This window comes from Amblyomma maculatum, chromosome 1 (assembly GCF_055883805.1).
Source record: "Amblyomma maculatum isolate TAMU_Amacu chromosome 1, ASM5588380v1, whole genome shotgun sequence".
Classification (NCBI taxonomy): Eukaryota; Metazoa; Arthropoda; class Arachnida; order Ixodida; family Ixodidae; genus Amblyomma; species Amblyomma maculatum.
In genome coordinates this window covers 458674546-458687541 of record NC_139344.1, presented here as the reverse complement: position 1 = coordinate 458687541, position 12996 = coordinate 458674546, and the positions used below count along the sequence as shown (strand labels likewise).

The following is a 12996-nucleotide window of genomic DNA, read 5'->3' as shown; positions in this document are numbered from 1 at the left end:
ACTATCAGATGCTTGCACATCTTTCTACACCTGCTTTAGAAGCACTTGTAAAATCTTTCAACAATTAGTATGGGTATCCGGGAGTATTCTTGAAGTCTGGAAAAAGCTACTATTTTGCCTTTCCTGAAACCAAGAAAGCCACCAACGGCCTCCAGCAGTTATAGACCCAATGCTCTCACAAGTTGCCTTGCAAAGTCTTTTGAAAGTGCTCTTAATACCAGATCAGCCTTTGTCCTTCATTCCCGAGAACTTCTAGACCTTCACCAATGTGGGTTCAAAACAGCATGCTCTACCACGGACGATCTAGTCCGCCTTGAAAACACTGTTCGTGAAGCATTTATTCACAAACAGCACTGCCTCGCAGTCTTCTTCGATATGAAAAAGGCATATGACACTACATGGAGGTTTGGCATCCTCCGTAACCTAGCAGATTTAGGCATACGTGGTAGGACGTGAAACTGTCTGAAGGACTTCTTGTCGAATCGCTCATTTCGTGTGCGCTTGGGCTCAATCTTTTCAAAGAATTTTGTACAGGAGAATGGTGTACTACAGGGATGCGTCTTAAGCACAACTCTCTTTATAGTAAAAATGAATTCCGTAAGAACAGTTATGCCGAAATCCTTAATGTATTCAGTTTATGTTGATGATCTACAGATTGCGTACACATCCTCTAACGTATCTACATGTGAGAGACAAGTGTAGTTGACCATAAATAAACTAGCAGCATGCGCAGACAGAAACGTATTTCAGTTTTGACTTCAAAAAACAGTGGCTGTTCTATTCTCTCTCAAACGAGGCTTACAGACAGATCCTACGCTACACCTGAACAAAACGAAATTACCGGTAAAAAACGAACACAAATGTCTAGGCGTAATGCTTGACAAAAAACTGACCTTTCTTCCTCATATAAATGTTCTGAAGAAAAAGGCTTCTAAATCTTTAAACATACTAAAAGTTCTTTCACGTAAACACTGGGGTGCTGACAGGATATGCCTTAAAGACATTTACAGATCTGTCGTACGCTCCTCCTTAGACTATGGCTGCATAGTGTATGGGTAAGCTAGACCATCATACTTAAAAAAATCAGAGCCGATACATAACTCAAGACTTCGACTCTCATGTGGAGCATACCCAACTTCTCCTATATCCCGTCTGCTTGTGGAAACAAATGAACCTTCTCATGAAATCAAAACCTCAGTTACATGTGCCTATATATTTAGAATCAGGTCTCTGCCAAAGCATATCTGCTATTCCCTAGTAACTAAATGCCCTTCTAGAACACTATTCACCAACAAACCCAATGCTGTGAGACCACTGCTCCTAAGATTCTTGAGCAAATGTGTCAAGCGGTTGGGCAACCGGATTGTTTGACTAGTATTGCCAAAAGACCTAACCCTCTGCCTCCTTGGTACCTCGTTTCTGCTGCGACCTCTCTCTCACACACCAGGTAGCACAAAGTGGGCTATGAAGGTGGGGTCCCGATGGACCCGATGTAGGCAATGCAGGACAGCCCCGGTGGGCTCAATGTGGGTGCTGCAAGAGGGGCCGACGTAGACCTGGAGGGGGCTGTCGACAAAGCACTGATGGGCCCCACTAGGGACCGATGCAGGCAGCCCTTGCGCGGCTGCCCACAGTTTTCCCGCATTGCCAAAAGGGCACATCCTGCCACCTCCCCACGATGGTCCTACTTTGGAAAGATGCGGGCAGCCACTCTGGATGAACATTTATTTTTTTATTTCGGTTAGCCCCTCAGATAATGACATAGGACCGATGCGGGTTCTATAACGCTAGCCGCACTTGGGTTTCCCCACATTATTCTCATAGGGGTCCGACGCAGGTAATTGATGGGAAGCCCTAGTCCAAGTTCTCCCACTCAATGTTTATGCAGATAATTAAGTAATTATTTGATACGTGTCTGCCCTTTCTAAACAGCCGCAATATTAAATTTTACAATAATTCATAACATTATTCTAGCCTAAATGACTTCATGTACATTTTCAGGCTATGGAGATGTATGTTCTGAACAGTAATATGTTCAGGCTATGGAGATGTGTGTTCTGAACAGTAAAATTATGGGGGACGCTTAAGCTTCGCCTTCAAGAGTGGAACGCGATAGCGTTATTGCACCTCGTCGAGAAAACCTATTAAACCCAAGGGTATGGGGCATCCTCGCACCGGTACCCGCGCGGCCCGAAGGGGAGAAGCGGGTGAGCGAAGATAGTGATCTAAAGAAAGGAAAGACGCTTGACTTTACAACCCGTGTGGGTGCACGGCGAAACGTCAGGGGCGAGTGGCGCACCGCGTGTCGGGGCAGCGCCGCACATTGCGAGGAGGGGTTCTTCTATGTTTGCCGCAAGATGGCTCTGCATGTGCGCAGAGCGCAGAAGAAATGTAGCGGAGACGTACTGCGCTACTCGTGTAACTGCGACTTCTGTAAGTAACATGCTCATAATTATTGATATACACCGCAGTATAACGTTCTGCGGCACGTTTCTAAGGCAACACCGCATTTACTAGAAGCGCATTTGTACCGGTTTCAAGCATCGAACTCGTGGCTGAGGTGTAGCGTCTCCGTCTCACACTCCGGAGACCCTGGTTCGATTCCCACCCAGCCCATCTTGGAAGTTGCTTTTTATCTATGAAGTTCGTGTTTATTTATGAAGTGCATGGCGGGATTTATCGCTCACGGCCAACGCCGCCGAGGACACCGGCTTTTCTGCGACACGAACTCCTTAACGCTACCGCGTTAATATTGTGCTGAGAGTTGCAGGCTGTCCACAGTAACCACATAAGCAGCAACAGTATGCAATCAGTATGTTTTAGTATTTTTAGTGCAATTTGCATGAGCGCAAGAACAAAAGCCATGTAATATTTCTAACTGACTAGATATGGCAACGTCTGTTATACAAATCATCTATAATAGTAAGTTAGGGCAACATCTAATACAAATAAAGGTGGGAAAGAATAATTACACAATTGCACTCACGCCTTCTAGCCCCATTACGGCCGATGTAGGACCTACAGCGGTTTTGTGTGGGAAACCCCAATTGGGCTGGGTGTTGTTTTTGAACCTAAAGCTCCCACTTGCTTTTGCACGTACCTTCAAATTCCCCACAATGGACCGATTTTGGTATTATGCGGACCCGCCCGCCTTCCAGCCCCATTACGGCTATGAGGAACATAAAGCAGTTTTGTGTGGGCAGCCCCAATTGGGCTGGGTGGCTGAGTGTTGTTTTTAAACCTAGAGCCCACCTGCTTTTGCACATGCCTTAGTTCAAATTCCCCACAAGGGACCGATTTTGGTAACATGCAGGCACGCCCGCCTTCCAGCCCCATTACAGCCGATGTGGGACCTAAAGCGGTTAAGCTAAGGCTGCTCCATTTGGGCTTCACAAGAGCTTGCCCAAATTGAGCTTATTCATATTTCACCTGCCCTCAAGTAACCTACAAGGAGCTGATTGGGGCAGCATGTGGTCATGTTCGTTTTTTTTTTGCCCCACTACGGCCGATGTAGGTCCCACAAAGTTTTAGTGGGGGCGGTCTCATTTCGGTTCTATGAGGGCTTTCCCATAAACAGCCCACATTTAGGTTGGATTGCCTTCAAATAAACGACAATGGACCCTAGTGGTCTGGATGCAGGAATGTGCTCTGCATTATCCCGAGCAACGCCGCTATGGACCCATGCAATAGGAACCGGGGCTAGCCCTAATGGGGCTTGCCCACTTCTGCCCCATCAGGGACCGATTAAGGTTTTATGATGGTAGCCCCAGCTTCACTTACCTACATCGGACCTACTGGGCCCCACATTCTGTACAACCTGGGACAGTTCACAAGAGCACATCATAGAAGAATTCCTTCAGCTGAAAAAAAAATACAATAGCTTCATTGACTTTTACAAGGATGGCTTGAAAACAGATCATTACGTTGGAAGCGAAGTTGTTAAAGGCGAATGGGAGGAAATAATAAGACTTCCACAGTGCGCGCCCATCTTTACTGCTGAATGTTAGGCTTTCTCTGTTGCCATAGAGAAAATAATAAAAGAAAACCTCAGGAGAAGTATTATTTACACAGATTCCTTAAGTATAGTCACTGCCCTTCACCCAAGAAACGCAGTTATACCAATAGTGGGAAACATCCATGCATAGCATAGCAACACTAACAGAAGAAGGACGAAGCATAAAAATTTGCTGGGTCCCCAGTCATGTAGGAACCCAAGGTAATGTAAAAGCAGATATGTGCGCTGCCAAAGCTCGAGACAAGAAAGTAAAAGAAGTGCAGATACCATCTCCAGACTGCATGAAATAGATACAAAATAAACTGATGCAAAAATGGCAGTCCACTTGGAAAACTGAAAGAAATAGCAAACTACACCTCATAAAGCCTGTGATAGAAGAGTGGAAGTCGAGTACTCACCTTGAACGTTTCAAAGAACTGGCTCTATGCCGTCTTCGCATAGGGCACACACATTTAACACACAGCTTCATTTTAATAAAACTGGATAAGCCCTTGTGTGATTCATGCGGACACGAGCAAACAGTCACCCAAATTTACTCTCATGCCCACAACTTGAACAACTAAGAAAAAAACAATTTACGCGGTTTTACAAAGAACACATTCCTCTTCATCCAGCGTTGCTTTTGGGTGAAAATGCGCTCGTTGATTTGTCCTGTGTTTTCAGGTTTTTAATAGAAGGAAATGTTCTAAGCATAATGTAAATTTAAATTACGTAAATGTAACACCCTCAACCTTGAAGATGACGCATGATAGCCTAAGTTGCTTATGCGCCACAAAACCCAACACAACAACAACATCCTCTCTGCCCTGAATACAATGCAAGTTACTCTTGCTAAGGTAGCTGCGACTGTGATTGCGTACTTTATGTGCAATGCCTGTTTTGTTACATAGCGTTTGCCATAATTCGGAAATCAATGTCATGCTATTTTTGTCTCCACCTAAGTGTTGTTTCTTGCTTTGTGTACTTTTTTCTGTACTGTGAACATCGCCTAACCTGTGCCAAGTTTTCTCAATATCTCCGTCTACATCTGTTTCACGTCTTATGTGTTTTATATGCAGCACAATAACGGTTCATTTCACGAAGCACTTGGTATCTTTTTTGATAAACGTTTTTGCAAAGACTGTGGCGCAGCTGCGATGAGGGCCAGTTTAGAGTACTGCGAATCTCTTTTTCATGCTATTCATGCTGAAAACAACTACAAACACTAGCAGACGTGCTACATTCAGTTTCGTTCTCGGTTTGAATTCTTTATTCCCCAGGGGGCGTTTCTGTTTTCGTTATATATATGTGTGTATGCGTGAATAAACGGGTGTGTTCGTTCGGGACTGTTGTACTCTGCTTCCACCTTCGAAATCACCACATTGGTGACGAGGTTGCTGTGAACCTACCCCCAGCCCCGCCGCACCATCCGGGACCGCTATCATGAACTTCACCGGGCTTGCTCTGCCACCATTCTTCCTTCCGACACGTGGCCGTCCGTCATTGCCATGGGGGCAATGGGAGCAGATGTTCAACGTGCATTTGGTGGCATGCGGAGCCGCCGCATTCAAGCCGGAGCAACGCAAGGCTATTTTGCATTGTTTGGGGGCGGAGGACCAACGCGTTTATCAGACGTTACATGCAGGGACCAGCGCTGCAGCAGCACCGTCAGCGCCAAGCCCCGCAGTCCTCGCCGATGACAAGTATGCCTCTCCTGACGAATACGACTCTGCACTCGCCGCATTACGGCAGCAGTTTTCGATGTCGTGCAACGTTATCGTCGAGCGCCATCGTTTTCACCGCCGCAGCCAAAACAAAGGCGAGTCCATTCATGACTTTGTTGTCACTCTACGGGAGCTAGCCGCACATTGTTGGTTTGCTTCGCAATATTATCGTGCTCTGCGGGATCAATTCGTTGCTGGCGTAGCTTCCAACCGTGTACGTGAACGGTTACTGCTAGGGGGTTCCACGCTATCTTTCGATAATTCAGTTCGAATTGCACTTCAGTTTTAGCAAGCTGCGGAACAACTGAAGGAGCTTTCTGCTTCAGTCGAGGCAATTTTATTGCGGATGCGTCGTAAACCATCCTTGAATTTTTCGAAAAGAAATGCGCATCTAGCAGCTTCCTTTCAGCAGAGGGGCAACGAGGGGCGCGGGCATGGCGGAAGTAGAATGGTTGCGAAGGCTGGGCCCGAAAGCGGTTCAGCGGTACTGCAGCATAGCCACAGGTCAGGGGGCCAACCACTCAGATTAAGAAATTATACTACTACAAATAAAAAGTGTCAATGAACTTAAAAAGAATACACATTTTGATAACTTGGCTTGTGAATGAGGTATTTTATAATACATTCCTAATTAAAAAAAATCTTTTAACACTCTTGCCGCCCCACCCCCTTGATGTTGCATCGGTCAGGAGGCGCTGCCAGAGCTAACCAAGGCAACGGAGATAACGAAGCTTACTAAGCACGAAACGGTTTCTTATCGTTGTCTGCTCGTCTGCTGTGGTGCGGGCCTTGGTGCGCCCGGGAAAGCGTTATTTAGTTCGCAAGTCTGAAAATGTTCCTTTTGCGAAGATTTCGACGTCCTTGCTGGTCGCTGCTCTCTCGCCGTTCGGTGAGATTTGATATCCCCCTCCAGCCGTGTTTCTTTGGTTTCGTCCCCTTCGTCGTGCGGCCAGTGCGAAGTCTCTTTGCAGCAGTGTATTGCGCTTAGCGTTTTATTGCAAGATGAGCCCGCACAAAGTGAGGAAGCGATGCTCTGTGGCACGTTGCGACAGCTTGGACTCAACTGTCGGTGTCTACCGCTTTCCGGCTGACTTTCACCGGTGAGCAGATCTGGAGGTTGCACACAGGCTCAATGTATGCTCTAAAACTCTTGTGTTAGGCACGTTTGTTGATGCTAAGCTGTCTGGTTTGGTGCAACCTTGAAATTTTGTTGAAAACTGCTGTATATATTCTGCCGAAGAATTTAAATGTGAAGGAGTGATCCCAGTGCTCTATGCTCCACGTATGTTTTGATGCACCTACTAACTCGTGACATTTTTATTTCAATTGCAGCTGCGATAGCTTGTTTCTGTACATGCATGTTTCTTATCTGGTGATGTTCTGTGGCAGGCACTTCAAGCCTTTTCCATGCATCGGCTGTGATCATTGAGATGATTAGCCCGCTTAAACAGCGCTACTGTTTGTGCTGTCTGCGACATGCATTTTTATTGTTGTGATTTGTTGCTGTATTTTATTGGTTGATGCAATAAACCATGAATATGAAAGCCATAATTGTTCACTCGGTACACTCTGTTGCGAACTGGGCACGACTGCGACCATGCGACTGCCCCGTTGCACCAGTGTTTCTGGATCACACCTTACTGTGCTGAGGGACAAAGTAAATGGCCAAAGTACTTGCATGACTTGCTGCAGTATTTGTATTATGAATTTGCATGCGTGGTCTCTATTTGGAAGTGTTGCTGCCTTTCTATGCCGCCACCCTTGCTAACCACTTTCATTGTGCTGGAGCAACTGCTTAGAAACAAGGGCGTAAACAACAGAAACTTGAATTCTTTTAGATGGAAAAGGTTGGCGCGCGCTGAAATGCAACAACCTTCAAAATATGCAGGCTCGTCAATGCAATGCGGCGTTTTTTTTTTACTTTTTTATAATTCGCGCCAAAGTGAACGTATGCGTGACGTCATGGCCCCCCGATTTTCATTGGTCGTTGGAGCCCATGAGCCGCCATATTTTGTACGTATGGGCGTCTATGGAGCCTTTGCTACCATATTACATATACCTTGGCGCGGGCGGCTCACGTGCGCCGCAGCGGAACCGCCCCCCTGAGCGGAACCGAGAACGGAGTAGCTGCTCCGGTTCTACACATTGTTTCTGATGCGGCTCGCAGGACCACTTACCATCAGCACAGCAGTGCCCAGCGCATGAGACGACTTGTTCATTTTGCGGTCTCAAGGGCCACCTTCAAAAAGTATGCAACCGCAAACGAACTCAAATGCAAGACTGAGTCCGCGAAGTTGAGTTACATGAATATGTTTCGTCATGAAGCAGTGCTGAGCAATTTCTGAATTTGCAACGTTGCGCACGTAGCGGAATTCATATTCATGTGCAAGTCTCGAACGTCACTGACATTTCTTGTCGGTTCAGGGTCGTCTGTTTCAATCCTATCGAAACAAGAATACAGTCCATATTTTCAGAGCGTTCCACTCTTGCCTGCTCCGCATGTCACTCTGTTCGACTACTCTCAACGGTCTAATTCCGCGCTAGGTTGATTCCAGGCAGACGTTCCGTTTAAAGGCTGCACAGCTTCAATACGCTTTTATGTTGTTCACCAAGGAACTTGTCTGATCGGTCTTGACGGCATTCAAGCCTTCGATCTTTGCATTGAGAGTTCTGCTCTTAAATCATTGCACACGTCCGTTGCTCCACTGTCGACTGTCAATGACCCGCAATCTCGATCCATTTCCACACCGTCAAGCGAGCAGCCCCGCAACAAAGATCTGCCGCCAGCCTTAGCAGATGAGTTCAGTTCGTTTTTCAGTCCCGAGTTGGGTCTTGCTAAAGGGCTCATCCATCGCACCAAGACGCGACAAGGCGTGCAGCCTGTAGCTTCCAAGCTTCGTCATCTACCATATTCTCTCCGGTCGCCAGTATCAAGAGATTCAGAGGTTACGGAGCCTTGACATCATCGAGCGCATCGATGCTTCTGAATGGGTGTCCCCTAATGTTGTCGTTGATAAGAAAGATGGTAGCATCAGGATATGTGTAGACCTTTGAAAGCCGAACAAAGCTGTTATTCCAGAAAGTTTCCTATTGCCGCATACAGAGGAACTGCTTCACCCTTTGGTTGGCGTTGCACACTTCGCAAAACTTGACTTGGCTTTTGCTTACCATCAAGTTCTTTTGGACCCTGTCTGCATTCATCATTCATGACGGTGTTTTTCGCTTTAAAATAGTTTTCTTCGGGTTGGCTTCTGCTCCAGCAGCATTTCAGAAGATGATGGTGACAATCCTCTACCGTTGCCCTGGAGTGTTGCTCTAGATTGATGATATCATTATTTTTGGCAAAACCGCAGAAGAGCACCTTTCGAACTTGAAGACCGTGTTGCAAACGATCAAGAACGCAGGCCTGAAACTGAGCAACAAATGCCTCTTTGACGTTCCGGAACTTGAGTTCCTAGGGCCCACTGCGAAGGAGGGGCGCGCAGCGGGGTTTACGGAGCCTCTCCCAAACGCACACCCCTATAAAAGACGAGTGCCAGGCCGGGGGACGCTTGTACCCATTTTTACCGGTGGGTGTCCGGCGGTGAGTTTTGAACTAACCACATCCCGCAGCCGAGACGGGCGCTCTAACCACTAGGCCACGACTGCGAGATACCACGTGTAGTGGCACGTGGTATCTCACCACTTCCAGAGAAGATAGATTCCATAGTTAACACGCCAGTGCCCACTGATGTTGCCGCCCTCCGTTCGTTCCTGGGTCTTGTAGAATATTACTCCAAGTTTGTTCCGCACTTGGCGCGAGTGGTAGAGCCTATGAGAATCTTGCTTCGAAAAATGAGCCATACATCTGGTCAGCTGAAGCAGACAGCAGTTTCAAGAGGGTTAAAGCGCAGCTACATTACGTTTTGAAAATTTCGCGATATTCATCGATTCAAATCTACATAGGCTCTAGGTAATGCATTCAAAGTGTTTTTGAGCTAGCATTCAAACTGATGGCGTAATCGACGATTAAACCTCGTGCTTCTCCTCACAGCAATGAAGTTCTGCGGATAAACTCTGTGATGACGTTACGGACATGATGTTCCTTGCCTTTGCCCCTGTGCTGCTGCACATTTTCTCACGGTGCTAATCAACATTTCTAGGGCTTTGTTTTCGGCAGCCATGCTTTTATTTTTTTAAACCAAGTGTGCATATGCAGGAAACATACCGGTACCGTCAGTGACGTCATCATGTGTCCCCCACCCATCGCTGCGCAGTGCGGTGAAGCCTGATAGCCATCGCGGTTTTAGTCACCAATTGTGCCATTATTGCAAATACTACCGCGAAGATATTTTGCATGCTTTAAGTGCGAGCTGTAATCATTCAACCGCTCGAAAATCATCGAAATCTAAAACTGGTGCAGCTTCCCTTTAAGGAAATGCTTTCCTCGAGTACAGTCCTACAGATGTTCGATCCATGGCTTCCAGTAACTGTGTCGACCGACGCGTCCGACTGTGGATTTGCAGCAGACCTACAGCAGAAAAGTGGCTACAAGCTCTGCACAGTCGCTTTTGCATCTCGTACACTGTCGCCTGCGGAGAGGGAATATTCAGTCGGTGAACGGGAAGCACTAGCATATATTTGGGCGTGTGAGCGATGGCACACCTACCTTTCAGGTCGCCATTAAAAATTCGAAGAGACCATCAAGCACTGGTGTCCTTGCTGCCGTCCCAAGGACATGGTAGACGCCCACTCCGAATCGCTTGCTGGAGTGCACGACTGCTTTGCTACAATTTCACTGTTGAATACTGCAAGGGGTCCCCAAACACTGTAGCAGATGCACTTTCTCGGCTGCCAGCACCTACCTTGGAGGCAGATATTAGTAAGGAGGAAGAAATCGTCACGTTCATTGAGCCAGCCTGTGTGATAAAGTTCAGGCAGGCTGCCCTCGACGACGGTTCCCTGGAAACCGTCAAGTCATTCGTGCTGAGTTCCTGGTCACCAAAGAAGTACATACCAGAAGAGAGAGAAACCATTCTTCCCGATAAGGGAAGAACTGTCCGTTACGGACAACTTGCTACTGCGTGCAGAGCGCCTGGTTGTTCCATCCTCCCTCACGGCTCAGATCATCAGCACAGCGGACGACACACATCCGGGTATCACGCACACAAAGGTGCGACTGCATGAGTGGTTCTGGTGGCCACGAATGGATCAGCAAGTGGAAATGGCAATAAGAAACTGCCACATCTGCCTGGAGGCAGATAGGTGCGCGAAAATATCACCAGCACCGTTACAACGTGTTGAATGGCCCGAGCAACTGTGGCAGAAGCTTGGCCTAGACATTGGCCCACCTTTGGCACATGCAGCGTACAACAGATTTGCCGTAACGCTTGTTGTATGCCATTCTAAATGTCCAGAGGTACACTTTTGTGGCGAAATGTTTACAAGCCCTGTAAAAGACTTTTTAAGAAGTGTTTTTGCCAATGAAGGCTATCCAGCAGAGATAGGCTATGATTATGGACCTCAGTTTATATCGCACGAATTCATCACCTTCCTGCAAAGCAGAGGCATCAGTCTTTCGCATTCGTCGGTGTACTATCCCCAAGCGAATGGGCAAATAGAGCGATGAATTCCCACATTAAAGAACTTCCTTCAAGTCTCGCTCCTCAAAAGAAGACCACTCCGGCAAGCAGTCAGAGTACCTTGTCATTTATCGATGTACTCCGCACACTACCACATGGGTCGCCCCAGCAGTCCTGCTACATGACAGAATGCCCCGACCCAGGCTGGACGTTCTGCGCTTTTCAGCACTAGAATTTGCGGAAGACCCAGCCAAGGAGTTGGCGCGACTCCGTCGAAGAGTCCGGCGTCAGCAGCAGAGCAGCAAACGCTACATGGACAATAGGAGAGCTGCCAAGAAGATTAATATAGCCGTAGGCGATTTTGTCCGTGTCAGGAAATCACCAGTTCGGTTTAGGGGAAACTGCGCTTTTTCTCCGCCAACAAAGGTGATCAAAAGGAGAGGACTAGCTTCTTTCAGACTTGAAGATTGCAGTACATGAAATGCCTCCAAGCTTTCCAGGGTTCCAGAGACTCGGTCTCCTGGCGTACTGTCTCCTGCCTCTCCGGGCGTGCTTCCTCTTGCCACGCCGCAGCCCTGGTCTCCTGGGGGCTGCCTCCTGCCACTCTGCCGCCCCAGTCTCCTTGCGTGCTGCCTCCTGCCACGCCGCAGCCCCGGTCTCCTGGCGTGCTTCCTCCTGCCACACCTTAACCCCGGTCTCCTGGCATCTTGGGGTTTCCCTACTAATACTTACTAACAACTAATCACTAAAATATAAGCGGGGGGTATGTTATATTCAGATTCGTTTTCGGTTTGAACTCTTTATTCCCCAGGGGGCGTTTCTGTTTTCGTTTTATGTGTGTATGTTTGAATAACGAGTGTGTTCGTTCGGGACGGCTGGACTCTACTTCTACCTTCGAAATCACCACAAGACAATGTAAAACTAAAACAATATGCCAAAATGGCAGGACGCAGCGCATGCTAGCATTCAAATCGCGCGCCTTTCACCAAGACCGGAAGTAGTCACCGCCACCCGCTTGGTGCGCTACAGTCAAATGGGCCGCTGGGCCTTATGGGTGTGTCCGCCCTTTACCAATCTCTCTCTATGCCGTGAAGGCCAACCTCATCCTTCCCTGCTTTGTGGTGGCCAAAGCGCTGCTACCTTGGCCTTCCATACCAGCCACTGCTATCTTATCGGCCTTGCGGCTTAGCCCCACCGGGGTGGTGCAGTGGCAAGACTCCCGACTACTGGGCCGGAGTACCTGGGTTCGAACCCGACCTCGGCGGCTGCGTTTCGGTGGAGGCGAAACGAAGAAGGCGTCCGTGTGCTGTGCGATGTCAGCGCACGGTAAAGATCCCCAGGGGATCGAAATTACTCCGCAGCCCTCCACTACGGCTCCTTTTCTCTCTTTTCCTTTCACTCTCACCTTTTTTTTCATCCCTTACGGCGCGGTTGAGGTGTCCACAGAAAACAAGTCAGAGAGGTACCGCACCTTTCCCTCCCCTTATATCAGTTTTTACAGCTTAGTCTGCGCCGGTGGTGATCGATGGATGGTGTGTGCGTGCAGCGTGTGTTGACAGAGTGTGACTGTGTGCTTTCTTCCGCAGCCAGTTACTCTGAAGGAACTTTGTCGCCGCCTGTAGACCACGTGTCGCCACTGCCGCATCGCCATCGAGCCGCTTTGCCGGAACTTCAGACCTGAGGTCACCGTCATGCCATTCCAAGGCGCCGATACAGG

The 12996-nt window shown here is 48.0% G+C and overlaps 1 pseudogene; it reads left to right on the top strand.

Annotated features, from left to right (window-relative positions):
- The first annotated feature begins 5342 nt into the window (after positions 1–5342).
- LOC146209755 (uncharacterized) lies at positions 5343–11968 on the top strand (annotated as a pseudogene).
- Positions 11969–12996: the final 1028 nt, after the last annotated feature.